At 39.7% G+C, this 16,751-nt stretch overlaps 1 protein-coding gene across 3 annotated transcripts in view; it reads left to right on the top strand.

Moving 5' to 3' along the window:
- The window catches only part of pde4ca (phosphodiesterase 4C, cAMP-specific a), a 151,327-nt gene that overhangs the window by 36,847 nt on the left and 97,729 nt on the right, over positions 1–16,751 (top strand). The gene's annotated exons all lie outside the window — the stretch shown is intronic.

The raw sequence follows: 16,751 nt of genomic DNA, 5'->3' as shown, positions 1-16,751 counted from the left end.
GATGAGCAAGGATACGCCTTATTTGAAGAAATAGAAGACTAGAATACGCCTTTACTATAAAACTTTGTACACGGGAGTAACTACTCGGATTGGCTCTTGCAATTCACCAAAGATACCTAAGCACATCTTTGCCTTCTTCTTCCTTCTTTCCATTTGTCTCAGGTAAATTAATGCACGTCTTTGTTCTGCAGTTTCAGGTGTAATTTCATGTCTTCTTTTGGATTAAAGTCAATAATTCTGTGATGTCTACGATCGTTTTCTGTGTGGTTTCACTTCTTCCCGCCGGGAGAACCTGGGATCCGTGAGCAGAAAATAGGGCCAGAGATTTTCCAAAAATATATTACAACCTAGAATCTTCAACGGCAGAATGAATCTACGTAGCTGAACATACACAACGACAATAGCCACGGGCGTCTTGTTAAGCAATGGTGCGAACGTCTCTGGGCTCACGTTGCGTTTGTAGGCGATTTGAAAAATAGATTACAATGTGTTAACGGCACATAAAACAGTTTGAATTGCGGAACGAGGTTGCAGACGACACGATAAGGAAAGTGGAGGAAACTCTGGTGCCAAGTCGGTGCAGGACTATCAAAGAATTGGCCATGTAGGTAAAACATGGGGCCTGCAGACAGCTGGGACACAACTAACTGAAGCCGGCAATGCACCCAGATGTCCGCCCTTGCTGCCGGGCCTGGGTAGCATGAGTTATAATATAGCTCAGGTGCGCTGACTAGCGACAAATAACTAATGTGAAGCAGATAGATAACTGCGGTGACCAAACGACCTGTTAAAGACAGGCTGCACTGCTCTCTGCAGTTGAATGCACGTGCGTCTGCTATTTATGCAGAAGATATCCCTCCATGTCTAGAGCCTTGCGGCTCTTATGCAACAGCGATCACCTACTGAACTAATGTTATTTTTAAAGGCGCCTCAGAGAAAAAAGTGACGATGACTTAACTTAGTCGATGTTTGGGTAAAAGTCCGTAGACATTAGAACTCGAGTGGCGCATGAATATACGGTCAACGTGTTCGGGAGGGGATAAACTAATGACAGGTGTCTGCGAAGTATTGCGAGACTTGAATGAGACATGAGAATGCTACGTCTTACCCTGGTGGCCTGAAACCCTGCGTAGTGAGGGAAAACCAGAGGTGTTGCTGAGCGGGCTGACAGCGGCCATGCAGGAGAGGAAAACCGTAGGCATTGCTGATCCATAGCGTGGCGCTGGTGTGAAGGAGCTGAGGCGAAGAAAGACGGTGCGGGTTGAAACAGTGGGATCACGTGTCCGCTTGCCAGAGGTGGACCGTGGAGTAGGTGGTGAGGGAGCGGGAGATGGAGAAATCCCAGTCGGGCGAGAGAAAGGGGGAGACGCTACTTGAAATCATCGAGGAATCTCTTGCATCTGAGGAGCGTCCTGACAGCCCGAGACGGGCGTAGAGGGGGAAATCCGGAAAGATGCCGACCATACTGGCATGCGGAAGTGAGAGAAGCTTGGCAGGCAGAGGAAGGTGTTCCCAGGCCAGCCAAGAAACATAGTTCCTCCAGCGTGTCCTGGGTCTTCCTGTGGGCCTCCTCCTGGTAGGACGTGCCCAAAGTGGGCCTCCTCCTGGTAGGACGTGCCCAAAAGACCTCACTAGGGAGGCGTTAAGGAGGCATCCTAATCTGATGCCTGACCCACCTCAGCTGGCTCCTCTCAAAGTGAAAAATCAGCGGCTCTACTCTCCCTCCTGGATGACTGAGCTTCTCAATCCTATCACTAAGGGAGAGCCCAGAAACCTTATGGAAAAAAATAATTTTGGCCGCTTGTGTTTGTGATTTTACTCTTTCAGTCAAGACCCTTAAACCTATGCCATAGATGAAGGTAGGGACGTAGATCGACTGGCAAATAGAGACCTTCCTTTTTGATCCAGCTGTCTCTTAACCACGACAGACTGGTCCAGCGCCCACTTTACTGCAGACGCTGTGCCAATCCGTCTATTGATCTCCTGTTCCATTTTTCCCTCATTCTTACTGTTATGGATTCTGTATTTTCCTGCATCACTTTTAGCCTCTTTCATCTGCTTAACACGCTGCAGCATACATAACCATGTTTATATGTGACTGCTGGCAGTCATATGTAAACAGACTGAAACTGATTAGAGTACCGTTTAGGGAGGGTCGATTGCAGAGATGAATAAAAAGCTAAACTTGCTACAATCTTTGCCTCACTTGGCTTCTTGTCACTTGGCCCCAGCGCTGGACGGTGAATGTAACCTAAGAAGCATGATGTTCCATTTGGATGATATGTATGGATTGTGGAATTTGATCATTTTTTAGCATTAAAGTTTATTTTTATATGTAACCAAATCTCATTATTTCTCAAGGTCATTTACAATGAGTGGTTCTGGTCGGGTCCTGAAACTGGTTAACGAACATGGGTGGTGAACAGAGACAGAAATGAATGAACTCCAACAATGAACAAGATCCTAAGATGCTTAAACTCCTCCACTTGGGTCAGGACAATCTTCCCTGACCCAAAAAGGCCCTCTACCCTCTTCGAGCTCAAGACCATGGCCTTGGATCTGGAGGTACTGATCCTCCTTCCGGCCGCTTCACACTCATCTGCATACTGCTCCAGTAAAGCTGTAGATCACGACCTGATGATGCCAGTAGGGCCACATCATCTGCCAAAAGCAGAGGCGTGATTCCAAGGCCACCAAAATGGATCCCTTCAAAAACCCCAGTTGCACAAAATGTGACCTTGAACAGAATACCCCCAAATCAAAAAATCTTAATAAAATTTTATTTATATATCACATTTCAACAACAAGGCATTTCAAATAGCTTTACACCATAAAAACACAAAAATACAAAGTCATTGAAACAGCCAACAACTGAAACATAAAATTTTCTCACTACATATCAGATTGTTAAAATGGAAAACAAATGACTGTGCCTCATCTGTACAGGCTAGTATAATTATTTCAAAGGGATTTTGAGTCAATACTTAACATGACCTGGAAGCTATTGAAGAAAATACTATAGAATTTAATATTAAAATTATTGAAAATAATGTATATGACTTTAAAATTTAATAGATGCTATTTTGTCTCATGTAAAAGCATGAATTAGCACTGACAATTAGTTAGCCGGTTACAATTCAAGTCCTAAGTGAACCTTCGGGCGCTGCGGCCGGGAGCGGTGGAGAACCGCTGGCCGACATTAGCGTTCATAAATCGGATCAACCTGGAGCTAAACGCCGCGAACTATCTTCACTGCGGTGGGTGACCGTGATGTCATTGGCCAAAATTATAACTTTTAACATCTCAAAGACGAAAGTTGTACAAACGACAGTTTTAACTGCACAAACGGAGCACTAACGAAGTAGCCTACTTTGGCTTGTTTTGGAGCAAGATGGGGTGACGGTGACGTCATCGACCAAAATTATAACTTTTAATATCTCAAAGACAAAAGTTGCACAAACGACCGCTTTAACTGCACAAACTTGCACTAACGAAGTATCCTACTTTGGTTTGTTTTGGAGCAAGATGGGGTGATGGTGAACTCTGGATGACCTACAAAATAATTTTTAATATCTCAGAAACGAAAGTTGCACAAACCAGTTTTAACTGCACAAACCTGCACAAATAGAGTATTAACGAACTAGCCTACTTTGGTTTGTTTTGGCGCAAGATGGGGTGATGGTGATGTCATCGGCTAAAATTATAACTTTTAATATCTCAAACAAAAGCTGCACAAACGAAAATTTTAACTTCACAAACCTGCACAAACGGAGCACTAACGAAGTAGCCCACTTTGGTTTGTTTTGGAGCAATATGGGGTGATGGTGAACTCTGGATGACCTAAAAAATTATTTTTAATATCTCAGAAACCAAAACTGCACAAACGAAAATTTTAACGGCACAAACCTGCACAAACGGAGCACTAACCATTCAGACTATTAGCTTAATTTTTTGACGTAGGTGGGGTGTCAGCTTCACACAGCTCTGCGAAAGACATAAAATAATGAGCTCATTATTTTGTGTTTAGTGATTCTGACCAGCTTGATTCACACATGTTTTTATCAATATTGAGATGTGAAATTGGCTGTAGATTTAACCCACTTGGCCTGACAGATATTTATTTTACCATCACATCCAAATTCAAAACCACTCCACTTTATTTGCAATGATTTTGATTTTTTCATGTGGTTTATTTGTTAAAACAGACCAAATACAGTGACTGTCCCAAATAAATTTTGTGTTTAGAATGTCTGGCCCATATTTACGGAGGACTGAAACTAACATACTTAGAAATAAAAGCAGAAAAATAAATGCACCAGACCTTCCTGAGTTTACTTGTCATAACTTCATATATACTTAATTCATTTTTTGAAAACTCTTTATTGAATATCAAGTTTAACAGAACTGTGCAATAAAGAGGTCCAATTTAAAATGTGTTTTATACTTTGTCTTCAGCTGCACATGTTTTATCAGTTGAGATAAATACAGATTTTAAAAAGAACAAATGGTCTATTATTTGAATTTTATGTATAATTGCAAATTATTTAATAAAAAAAAAAACGACTCGAAATGACTTGAAATTAAAGGTTCCTGACTTGAGATTTGACTCGACTTTTGCCTGTCTTGACTTGAGACTTGACTTGACCATCTTTACTTGAGACTTGACTTGGACTTGAGGACAGAGACTTAAGACTTACTTGAGACTTGCAACACAGTGACTTGGTCACACCTCTGGTGTGCAATCTGTGCAGTTTGTTGCACCCCTCCTCATCTCCCCTTACACACTCCCAAAACTTTCCACACCCACCTGCTTCTCCCAGCCTTCCCCTCTTTACCCCCTCTCATCCCTTCTTCCCTCCCCCCATCCTTGAGCTCTGGGTCAGAACACTTTATTACTAAGTGGGGGTTAATCATGTTTCAGATTACTCACTACATGTTGAGAACAGTGGGTTGTGATTCCTTTCTGTACATTTTCTTACTTGTCTGTAAATATTATTACTGACTGTGCATAATGTGTTCACACAAAAACATCTACAAGTCTCTACTAGGAGTTGTACAGTCTGACTCCCTGTTTTTGCACTAGTGGTTTGTCCCAACCAAACAGCCACTTTGCTGCTGGCTTGTTTGCAACCGGCTTCTGAATTGAATTCTCCTCTGAGCAGTTTTATGGTAAGTTTTTCAATATTACTTTGATCTTAAATGTGTTTACTGAAAAATAAGGGCATTGTTTTGTGCCCATAGTAATCCTGGTTTTTTGGGGCAAAACAGATATTTTTCATAATTGAGGTCATGTCTCATTTTGTATTATTTTCATCCTGCCCACCACTCCAGGCCTAAGTTTGAAATCCTGCGAGATTCTGTGAGATTTGAGTTTTTAAAATAGGGCGGGGACTATTGTTTGGTCTGGGAGAGCATGTGGTGGACAAGGAAGTGTAAAGCTGGCTGCTCCAGGTGGGCTTTAAATCGTTGTGATGGTAATTACTTGTTTTTCATTTGTTATTATGATGTGTTTAGGGACATGCTTAGATGTGTCTCTGTTCCAGAACAACTGAGTTATATATTTGCATGACAGTCTGCAGCCATCAAGAAGTGCAGAAGGTTGTTAATCATCCACAGATTCCATCCAGGTGAGGCAGAAAGGAAACACTTAAAACATGTAAGGCAGGTGAAACACTGAACTAAACCTGCTAATGACTGATTCAGTCTGTTGATTCTTGGGTTGGTAACTGGATAAACTGAACTGGTCTATTATTACTTGTGTGTGATCTTTATCAGCATATGGACATTTTTGAATTAATTTAATCAACCTATTGGGAAATATTTGTAGTAGATTGAAGATTAAATCAGCTATTTGATGGAAGTTTATTCTGTATAAATTATAAATAATTTTCCTAACTACAGTATAAATCACCTTTTGCTCTATTTATCTGTCTCTGGTGTGTTAAATAAACCCTGATCCTCCCCGAGTTTTATTGTTAGGTTTTCTGATGAACAGCCTTTATTTTAAATATTGATTCCCTCATTTTAACATGAGTGCAGCATCATGAATCCTACACTAGACTCCAGCTTTATAGGTAAATGTAGTTGTATACGTAAACATTAAGATAAATATTAATGAAAGATTAAGATAAAAATTTACTTAACAGTGAGTGTACATGGGGAACTATATGGTTTGTATTTGTTCTCAGACTTGTAACCAGTACACTGTTTAATCTTTCAATGTCTTTCAGAATTTTTCAAATGTTTATTATCTTTCTAACAGGCACCTTCCTCCCTTTTATTTTTGTGTTTTTCAGCTGTTGCTCTGCAGTTTGACCGAAAGCTTCTTGAGATTATTGAGGACTGCAGTAAAACTGTCAAGAAGTGGCTTCATTACAAGCCTAAATGAGAGGAAAACATCACAAGTAATCAAAGTGATCCCAACCAGAGTCTAACTGGGGTTACCACAACTTGTACTGTTTCCCTTGTTCATACAGTACAAAGCTTAACCTCATGGATTCTGTTCTTCTGTGGACAATACTGTTATTCTGACAGTCGAAAAGGAGTCAAATATGTTTAAAGCTTTGTCCCTCTTTTCTTAAAGTGTTATATCAAACCTATGTTGTCATTTTTAAACTTTTGTACAAAGTTTACCCATGATCTGCCAAAACAGCTTTGGAGCTGACGTCACAGCATATGACGTTCAAGTCGCTCGGCGCCATGTTTGCAGCCCACAGACCAAAACAAACTAGTCAGAACACCTGTGCTTTTATTGTATTAACGACTGCAGCAAAGTTGTTTTGCAAATTGGTTACTGGGTATTCGCCCTCTGCGGAGTAAGGGATGTTCAGCTCAAGGTTGATCCGATTTATGAACGCTAATTTCGGCCAGTTGTTCTCTACCGATGCCTCCTGAAGCGCTCGGAGGTTCACATGGGGACCGTCAATTTACGAACACTCCTGTAAATAAACGCCTTGTCTTGTGACCAACTAACACAAAAAAGTGGTAATTCATGCTATTAAATGAGGCACACTATCCTCAATAAAATGTTTAAGTCATATTCAATATTAAATGTTTTCTTCAATAGCTTCCAAATCGCGTGCCCCATTAACTCAAAATCTGAGTGAAATGATTACCTCAGATGATAAGCACATTTGTAACCTGTAATGTTCAATTACTTGAAATTCTAGGACTGGATCTATTTTATTATCCAGTCCTGAAATGTTAACTACAACAAATATTTACTTAAAGTGTGATCTATTTTATAAAATGTACATCTTTATTGTTTAATTACACATTAATTATTTAAAGATGGGCTCTTTCATCTGGTTTGTGTCATGATGTGGTGTGGCGGTGAACACAAACGCAGCAGACAGTGGATGTACTTTATGAATATGTTGTTTTTAATAAACTAAACTAAACAAAATCCAGGGAAACAAGGAAATCCAAAACACAATTAAATGGGAGACATGATGAATAACAAAGGTAACGACTGGCAACGTGGTGAAGATCTAAACCAGTGGTCCCCAAACTACGGCCCGCGGGCCGGATCTGGCCCGCCTCCACATTTGGTCCGGCCCTCTGAACAATACCAGAGAGGGTTTAAATTTTTTTTTATATACTGTATTTTCCAGACTACAAGCTGTTTATATGTGGACTTTTCTTCAACCACCAGGGGGCTATTTAGCAGAAAGTGAATCATTGGAAGTCTGGTTACTTGCACGCCAACATTGAGCCCACAAGCAGCAAAATGCAGGGCCATGCAGAGACCACTAAAGGGGCAGGTGCTCAACAACAAAAAAAGGGCACATCTAACCGCATTCTAGGACAGAATATTAACAAAGCCTCTGAGCTTTCAGACTTTAATAAACAATGATAAATTACAAAAATGTGACATATACAATCAAAGCTAACAAGCATCTCTGTATAGAGCATAACACTATGTCTATGCAAGATATTTTATTAGTGATTTCTTTCTGCAGGTCTATTTTGTTATAGGAAAGTATTGCAATATTCAAACCAGCAATTTAGCAAGATATGTAAATCAGAGATGGACCAGACATATTTTGTCTTTACAGAATTACACTGTAAAGACAAGGTTGTTAATCATCCCTAAGGGCACAATGCAACCTTTTAGTGTACAGTATTCTATAAAAAAAAGAGCTGCCTGTTTGCTGCAGTGGAGATGAAGATGGTCCATTCAGGAAAGCAGAGCTGCATCAAACTTTAAGGTGGAACTGCAGAAAAAAGAAAAAAACAAACGCAAAAATTGAATTGTTAATGCATGCCACCATGAGAAAAGCCTACTGAGTTTTGCTTAAAATTTTTTTTTTTTAAATTTAAAATCACATTTTTGACTCATGAAGTGACTTTTCTTTTTTGCAAAACAAACTTATTTGCGCTTGTCAAATCTTTTCTTGCTATTCTAAGTTTTTGTTTGTGACTCACAGTTTTGCTTGTGATTCTCATATGACGTCTTGAGCAGGGCCTAAAATTGCAACAAAAGATTTATGATGTGTGCAAATAAATGTTTGGTAAAAATGAGTTATTTAATTAAAAAAAAGTCTTTTAAACAAAACTTATTTTTTTTAAGGAATCATTAAAATTCCAAAAGTTTTGACTGCAATTTTATTTTACTTAACTGAGGTTAGTTTTTTTTTTTTTCATTGAATAATCGGGAAACAAATTTAACTTCATACTCTGCGAACCAGACCCTAAACTTTGTCTGGGTTGAGTTTGTTTCCCCTTCATTAATGACACTTTTATTACATTCATTATATCTATCATGGTAATTCAGGGTGAGTTATTTTTAATTCTAAATGAATATCCTTGTTGGACTATTATTTAAGTGTTATTCTCCTTCAATATACATTTACCTAACGCCAAAATAAATACAATATACATTATGCAGCAAAGGAAATTAGAAGATCGGACATATATCCATTATGGAGATGATCGGTTTTGGACGGGCGATGTGCCCCTATTGCATAAGCGATACTGAAGAATGACTGATATCATTAAAGATACAGGGAAGAAGCTTTTTAGTTATCTTGCTTTGGTAGCAAATTCGTTAGCTAGCTAATAGCACATCAACAACAGCCTAATGTATGTATGATAAAAATACTGAATCGATAGATAAGAACAGTTTCTCCTCACTTGGCTGTCTCCTCGACCGCACAGTAGTTCTTCAGAGAAAGGCAGACGCAGAGGCCTGTCAGTGTCTGTTGTATTTCATTACCTCTCTGCTTAAACCGCGACTCAGTGCTGAAGCAGAAACGATACTTCAACGTTTTCCGTCATCTGACAAGTAGCAAGTCTACTCCACTTTATTCACCAAAAACGTTTTTTTTTAATTCACCAAAAACTGTTCCGTAATCTGGAAAGTTCGCTACGTTGAGCTCCAGTTAGCTGCCTTATCTCACTGCGCGAGAGGCAACTGCGTCTTGCGTCACGGGCAAAAGGTCAAAGGTAACAAGGTGACCAGCTTATTATGTTGTACAAAAAAGAAACAAAAAAGCAAAGAATTTTAGCACGTTTTTATGTGTCAGAAGAGGGCTTAGGAAATAATAATACAAAAAAAAAAAAAATTTGACCAAAACGGCACTTGGGGGCAAGGAGCAAAAAGGGCAGGTGCTCAAGCACCTAACATTTTTAACTGAATAAACAATAATGACCTTTTAGATTTAATAATAAACATTTCCACATATCATCTCCGATATCCACCGGACTCTCAGTTGCGCGATATGTCAGCTGTTTGGGATTCCCCTCTGTTCTTACGTCACTGCGCTTTTTGATTGGCTACCTGTCACATTCAGAAGGTTATATTCTCGTTCCCAGTCAAGGAAAACTCCACAGGCTGCGATAAAAGGGCCAAGACAACCCAAATAGGGCATATTCAGTATTTAATGCACTGTTTCTCAACCTTTTTTGGCCCAGCGCCCCCCTAGCCCTTATACAGGTCCCTCACCGCCCCCCACCAAAGAATTTGCAGGCTACTTTGCACTGACTATTATTATATCATTAATATTACTATCACTATTGTAGATGTTTTGATTTTTATACTTGCTTCTGTATTTATCATCAAAAATTATTTCCCAGAGAACAAAAAAGTCATGGGAAGAGAAATTATTTTCACAGGCGTCTACGAAAAATGCAATGAACATTCAAGTTAAAATCGGTAGGCCTAACAGCAGCCAATCAGAGTGGATAAAATATTCCTATTTTGTGCCATTTTTTAGTTGTTAAATATTCCACAAAATGACCAGATAAAAGATGTACAACATGCCAGTTTAAACTTTGAACTATTTGCAAAACGACTGAGCTCTGCAACATTAAAACATGGATAGAACTGTAACTACATTAATCATAGCTCTTCTTCTCTTCAGTGTTTCTGTGGGTTTCTGGTGGTGCAGCTTTGTGCTGCCTTCAGGAGAATGGGACATCAGAGTATCATCCATAAAACTTCACCCACATGGCATTTATTGTGCAAACCAGAGCTTTCAGTGGAAAAACAAAAGTTCCAGGTCCTTTTAATGCCATAGAAATATGAGACAGAAACATGGATTATATCTTTATATAGACCTGTCTATTGATTTATAGATTGATAGTTTTACTGGACAGAAATTACAAAGAACAAATCTGGTTCTTAATCAAATCCTAATGAGTCAAATTGAAAGTGTCATGGAATCATCAGCCTCATGACATTAACACTGACATGAAAAATAATATTGAAGAAATAAAAATATCAAATCTAATTAAAAACATAAATAAGTGATAAATTCTTTACCATATCTAGTATTCTCAGTACTAGATATGGTCTCAACAAACCCATGGCACTTCAACAATATTATTTTACCTTTAATCTGGAAATAGTGTCTGTTTATTCTTGCCATACAGTCCTCTGTATTAATTATTGCTCTAAAGGTCTTGCCATACCAGTTTATTCCTCTGCATTTACTTTACTTTCTTAGTTTATTAGGACTATAGTGGCTTATAGTCCGGTGCGGCTCATAGTTTGGAAAATACGGACTATAATCCTTCCTGGATTTTTTCTGTGAAGAACCCAGAGAGGGTTGTTTGGTTATTATTTATTTCATTAATAGTGTTATTATTTATTTCCTGACTTGTTCTGTGAAGAACCCAGACAGAGTCATTTGATTGCACTTTTCTGGAAAACAAAATATTTTTACATTTAGGTACTCCTGCAATCGTCACACTTTTTCTGTTACAAACTGACTCCGGCCCCCCACCAGAAAAGGAAAAAGTTATGTGGCCCTCACAGGAAAAAGTTTGGGGACCACTGCTTTAAGAGTGCACACATATCAGAACACATATCAGTATTAATACTGTAAATTTGATAACACTAGTAAAATAGTTTACTTCACAATAATGTAAAAACCTCGATGTCCACTGACAAAACTCGGAATATGCTACATAAACAATATTAGCTCGACCTAAACAAGGTTGACCCACTTAAATGAACTCAACATAAACTGAACATAACACTTGGACAAAATCATAGCAAAAAATTATGACACATCAACAAAGCAAATTTAGACACTCACCAGAATGAAAATGTCTGGTAGAAACTTGTAGGCATCTGGGGATGTTGGAGAAGGTAACATCAGGACGTCTCAACCGCTGACACCCAGGACATTCGTCTTCTATTCGTTAGCTCCGATAGCTTAGCCTCCTCGCGTTCTTTCCAAGCAGCAAAATAGTGAAACGAAAGTCCATTTTTCATCTTTTTACCTTTTCGGTCGTGTGATAGGACATTACACCCAATAACGCAGCAAGTTTGTGCCACAGCTAAAATATCTGTGAGACAGTCGTTTTTGTCGGTGGCAACAAAGATGGCGCTGATAACCCTTCGACTAGAGCAGAGACGTCACGCTCCGAAGCTCTATAATAATGTTTAACACCAATGAAGAAACTTTTAGTGGTATGTTATGTAGACCTATCAGACATAAAAATGTACATAAATCCTTAGCTTTCATTCAATATGAAATCAACCCAAATCTGCATGTAGATCCACATTCAGATGAAGGATGAATCAATGTTGATTCCTAACTGATTCAATGTAAAATAAACACAAATGTACATGCAGGTCCACAGTCAAATGAGTGTTGAATCAACATGGATTCAATGTAAAATCAACAGAAATATGCATGTAGATCCATGTTCAGATGAAGGTTGAATCAACGTTGATTCCTAACTAATTCAATGTAGAATAAACAGAAATGTGCGCAGATCCACATTCAGATGATGGTTGAATCAACATTGACTTGTTACTGATTCAATGTAGAATAAACACAAATATGCATGCAGATCCACGTTCAGATGATGGTTGAATCAACATTGATTCCTAACTGATTCAATGTAAAATCAACAGAAATATGTGTGCAGATCTGCAGTCAAATGAGTGTTGAATCAACATTGATTCAATGTAGAATCAACATTGATTCAATGTAAAATAAACAGAAATATGCGTGCAGTAGCACATTCAGATGACAGGGTTTCCCCCAGTGTATTATAGGCCTGGCGGCCCGCCATGCTTTACTAGGGCCACCGCCAGGCTAAGCCTTTCTTGTTATGTTTTTTTTTTGGTTAGGTTTTTTTTTTTTTAAATAAAAATTTTTAAAATCGCTTTTTTTTAAAAGCCAGATTGCAAGTGTTTCTGTTGCTCCGAGCGTTTCACTGTCAGAGCAGATTTATTCCTAAAAGATATGTTTATAGAATATATGTTTATAGTTTATGCTTTTAAAGCCGGACCAATCACACCGCTGGCCCTCTGCGCGTTGCCTCCGGCTGCAGCAGCTGGATGTCTAAAGTTAACCTCAGCGCGGATCCCGGTCCTCCTTTCACTCGAACTGGACACAGGCTGACCGCTATGAATATTTACATCAACCCATCAACCCCCTGTGAGGAATTATGATTAGTTCTTGAGGAGTTATTGATTAAGGTAAGAGTTTAAACCCACCGCGTTAGCTCTGGTTAGCTCTGGTTGCGCATCTCTACGTGAACCGCAGGAATAACTTCAGAGGAGCTTTGAGGTGAGAATGATGTATATTTGTGAACAAAACATTCGGCGTTTGCATCTCAACACGCTGCCCAGCGTTTGGCCCTGTCTTCCCTGTTAAGTTTAGGTCTGTGTTCCCGGTTAGCCGGTGCATTAGTGGTTAACGACCCAGTGCTAAACACTCATCGTGCAAGTTTAACCCGGTGAGGAGCTTTCGCGCTCTCCTCGCAGTCACGCATCACTCTTATTTTATATTATTTTATTGTTATTACTAGTATTATTTTTCCGGTTACACTAAGCACCAAACCGTATCAAATGCTTTGTCCACTTAGTCAGACAGAGTCAATGCGAGCGGCCGCAAGACCGGACAACTCGTCCGGAAACTCGACCGACCAAAATAGTTTCTGTGTCCCCTTGTTAAAAACTCAACAGACACGAAATGAAAGCGCTACTAAAGCCACATTAGCAGCATTGAATTAAATCTCCCATTTGTTGCGCTTCTCTGCGCAGTGCAGCAGATTACCACATCATGCAGGGCCGGTCCAAGGGTGCATGAGGCCTGGAGCAGAATATGACTTAGGGGCCCCTTTTGTTGCTAAAAACATCAGCACCTCTAACAGCTTCTGTGTTAGATTTAGTGAAATCTAGGACAGGTGGAGTAGTTTAACTGGCAAACCTTAAAAGCAATAAATTATAACTGCAGTGAACAAACAGCTGAAACTCAGAGATTAAGCTCAGCATCAGATTGTAGCTGTGGTAACAAACCAATCTGACTATGAATATTGTTCTTTGAACTTCTACAAAGTAAACTTGCCAGCTCCTTAAAATCTTACATATAAATGTTAAATCATTTAAAGTTTTTTAATTTATACATGCTGAAACCATTTTGTCAAATTTAGCAGCAATGATAATCTCAATAAACAAATGCTACATTTATATATTTGTGGTCTATGTTAAAATATTAGCATTTATGGGGCCCCTGAAGCTCTGGAGGGCCTGACGGAGCCTCTGACTTAATTTGGATTTAACAGAAGTGGACATAATTGATATTTATTTTTATTGTATTTTTTGATTAGTCGTTTTTAAGACTGGTTGTGGGTTTATATAGCAGTTCACTGACAATGTTTTCCCATAACATATAATTACCCAGTGATATTTTTACTTTTATTGTCTACTTAGCATCTTTTAATACAAAAACACGGTGGACCGCCTCGGCGCCCGACCACCGGGCTTAGCAGGTTTTCTGGGGGAAACCCTGAATGAAGGTTGAATCAACATTGACTCGTAACTGATTCAATGTAAAATCAACAGAAATATGTGTGCAGGTCCACGTTAAGATGATGGTTGAATGAACATTGATTCCTGACTGATTCAATGTAGAATCAACAGAAATATGTGTGCAGAACCACATTCAGATGAAGGCTGAATCAATATTGATTCCTAACTGATTCAATGCAATATCAACACAAATATGCATGTAAATTGACATATGTTAATTATACAATGTTAATTAACCATTGATGGTTTAATTAACATTGATATAATGTCAGTTATGGTTGAAACACGTTTGTACACACACACACACATGCCCCCACACACACACACCTTTATTTGTTATAATGAAAAGTGAAAATGAGTTCCACAGACCCATACAGCTTACAATGGTTAAAGTTGCTTTATGTTTGACAATTTCCTTCTGAATTATTTCAAATCAGAATTAAAATTGTGTGATAAAGTAAAGCTTTTCACCTAAACAGTATTTTTCTTCTCCTGCTACCAGCTGTTGGTCATAGGTTCAGAGCTGTGTCAGATGTTCCAGCTCCCTAGGTCATCAGCGTTTCCCTAGACAGCTCTGGTGTTTGGCTGTGTGTCCTTAATCACAGGAGGAGCTTTTCTCACCCCCCCCTCCCAGAAACAAAGACATTGGGTTTTGATTAAAACGAAGCTGCCTCCGGTCACAGATAGAGAGCGCCATCGTGACAGCACCCATGCTCTCCGTAGCTTTTATCTACCTCTGCTTTTTATAGTCAGAGGCTGTTCATGTGACTCCTCCCGGTGCACTCGGAGCATGTGAAAAGCATGAGGAAATGGCCAGTTTCACAACAAACAGCGCCCGGGGGAATGGAGGAAAACCCTGAGCTTGCAAAGATGGGACGAGAGTGAGAAAGGTGGAAGTTGGGATCTGAGTGAGAGTGAGAAAGGTGAGCTGGAGGCAGCAGATTTATGTATACACTCACACAGGAAGTAGTAATGGGACACAGTTTGAAGTTGATGAAAAATCTGTTCCTTAACCTTGCAAATGACGGAAGCAGGGATCTTAGAGGGTCGGACTGAGGGGAAGAGAAGCAGAAGGAGCTGTCTGCTCATAGCTCCCCTCATGGTAAATCAGACATCCATATTTAGTTGGAGAGAGGGAAGGCCCATCAGTAATGTAAACACAGCCTGGGGGCGGGAGGCAGAGAGACTACATCAACACCAACACTGGAGTCCATTGCCCAGTACAGCTGTGATCCTGGTCATCAGGAGGAGGCGAGGAAGACCGAGCCAAATTTAGATTGAACTAGATCATCTGGAAGTTCCTCTGTTGTTGTTTTTTTTCCATTTTTTATTTATTTGTTTTTTTGGGGGGGGTTGAGGGGTCAGCTTTTTAGTATGTTTAGATTTATTGAGAGCGAGCTTGGGTTAGTGTTAGCCATGAGGTGTGAAGTATACCCTGGACTTTAAAATGAAGAGACACAGCCAAGGGAACCGAAGCCCTGCTGCAACATAAAACGTCACAAAAAGTGCTGTAAGGCAGAAGAACGAGACACATCGTTAGGTTATCTGTACACAGGAGGCAAAGGGTAAAAACTACCTGACAGCTGATTGTCCATCGTCCACCATGAGTGACCTTTGCTCCGAGAGCTCTGAAGAAGAGCTGGCTGAGGTCAATGAGACACCATGGAAACAGGCGACAGGCCAGCTACCCATCATCCAGCTGCTTCCGAGGTCCAAAACCTGCTCAGCTGCAGGATCCCCAAAGGTGTCACCCAAAGAATCCCCACGTGGATCCCCTCGAAACTCCCCGCTCCTCTTCAGAAAGCTGCTCATGAACCGCAGCATCAACCTCCAGAGACGCCGCTTCACGCTGGCTCACACGCCCAGGTACAGGCTCTCCATACCAGGTCAACATGGCAAGGGGTACAGAGTTCAGGTTCCACAATGGTGCTACAGGTCATGTTCTTCTGTTTATCTACTTCCATAACTGATATGTGTTGTTAATTTTCTGTAATGTAGAATATGAGAAGAATAACTTTAGATTTGCCACACCAGTTCCTAACTGTGATCTGAACTCTCTTCAGCTCTCAGTTTTTTCCTCTCACTTTTGTTTCTTACCAGTTTGCAAAGGGTGCAAAGAAAGTGGATGGATGGAAACACAAAAATCCATTCTATTGTGAAAAATAAAATGGCCAGAAATGTTAATTTATTGATCAGAACAAGTACTCTAAATAAACATGCAAGTTTGAGTGCATATCTTTAATATATTTAATCTATCAACTCCAAACTCTTGTCTCTCAGTTGTGTTTAAATGCTCTTCTGCTGTATCTTAATGCAAATATGTTTCTAGTCTCACCAAGGTTTACTTCATCCAGCTTTAATATGTTCTTTTGTCCCATAATGTGAGACCCTTAGAAGTGATGGAAGCCAGGGGATCTGGTGTATCTGCTGGATCAGAGTTTCCTGAATTACATTTGCCTTATTTCAATGTGTTATT

This window comes from Poecilia reticulata, chromosome 17 (assembly GCF_904066995.2).
Source record: "Poecilia reticulata chromosome 17, P_reticulata-male-v2, whole genome shotgun sequence".
Taxonomy (NCBI): Eukaryota; Metazoa; Chordata; class Actinopteri; order Cyprinodontiformes; family Poeciliidae; genus Poecilia; species Poecilia reticulata.
Note: the sequence above shows the minus strand (reverse complement) of the source record. Positions and strands in the feature narration are given on the sequence as shown.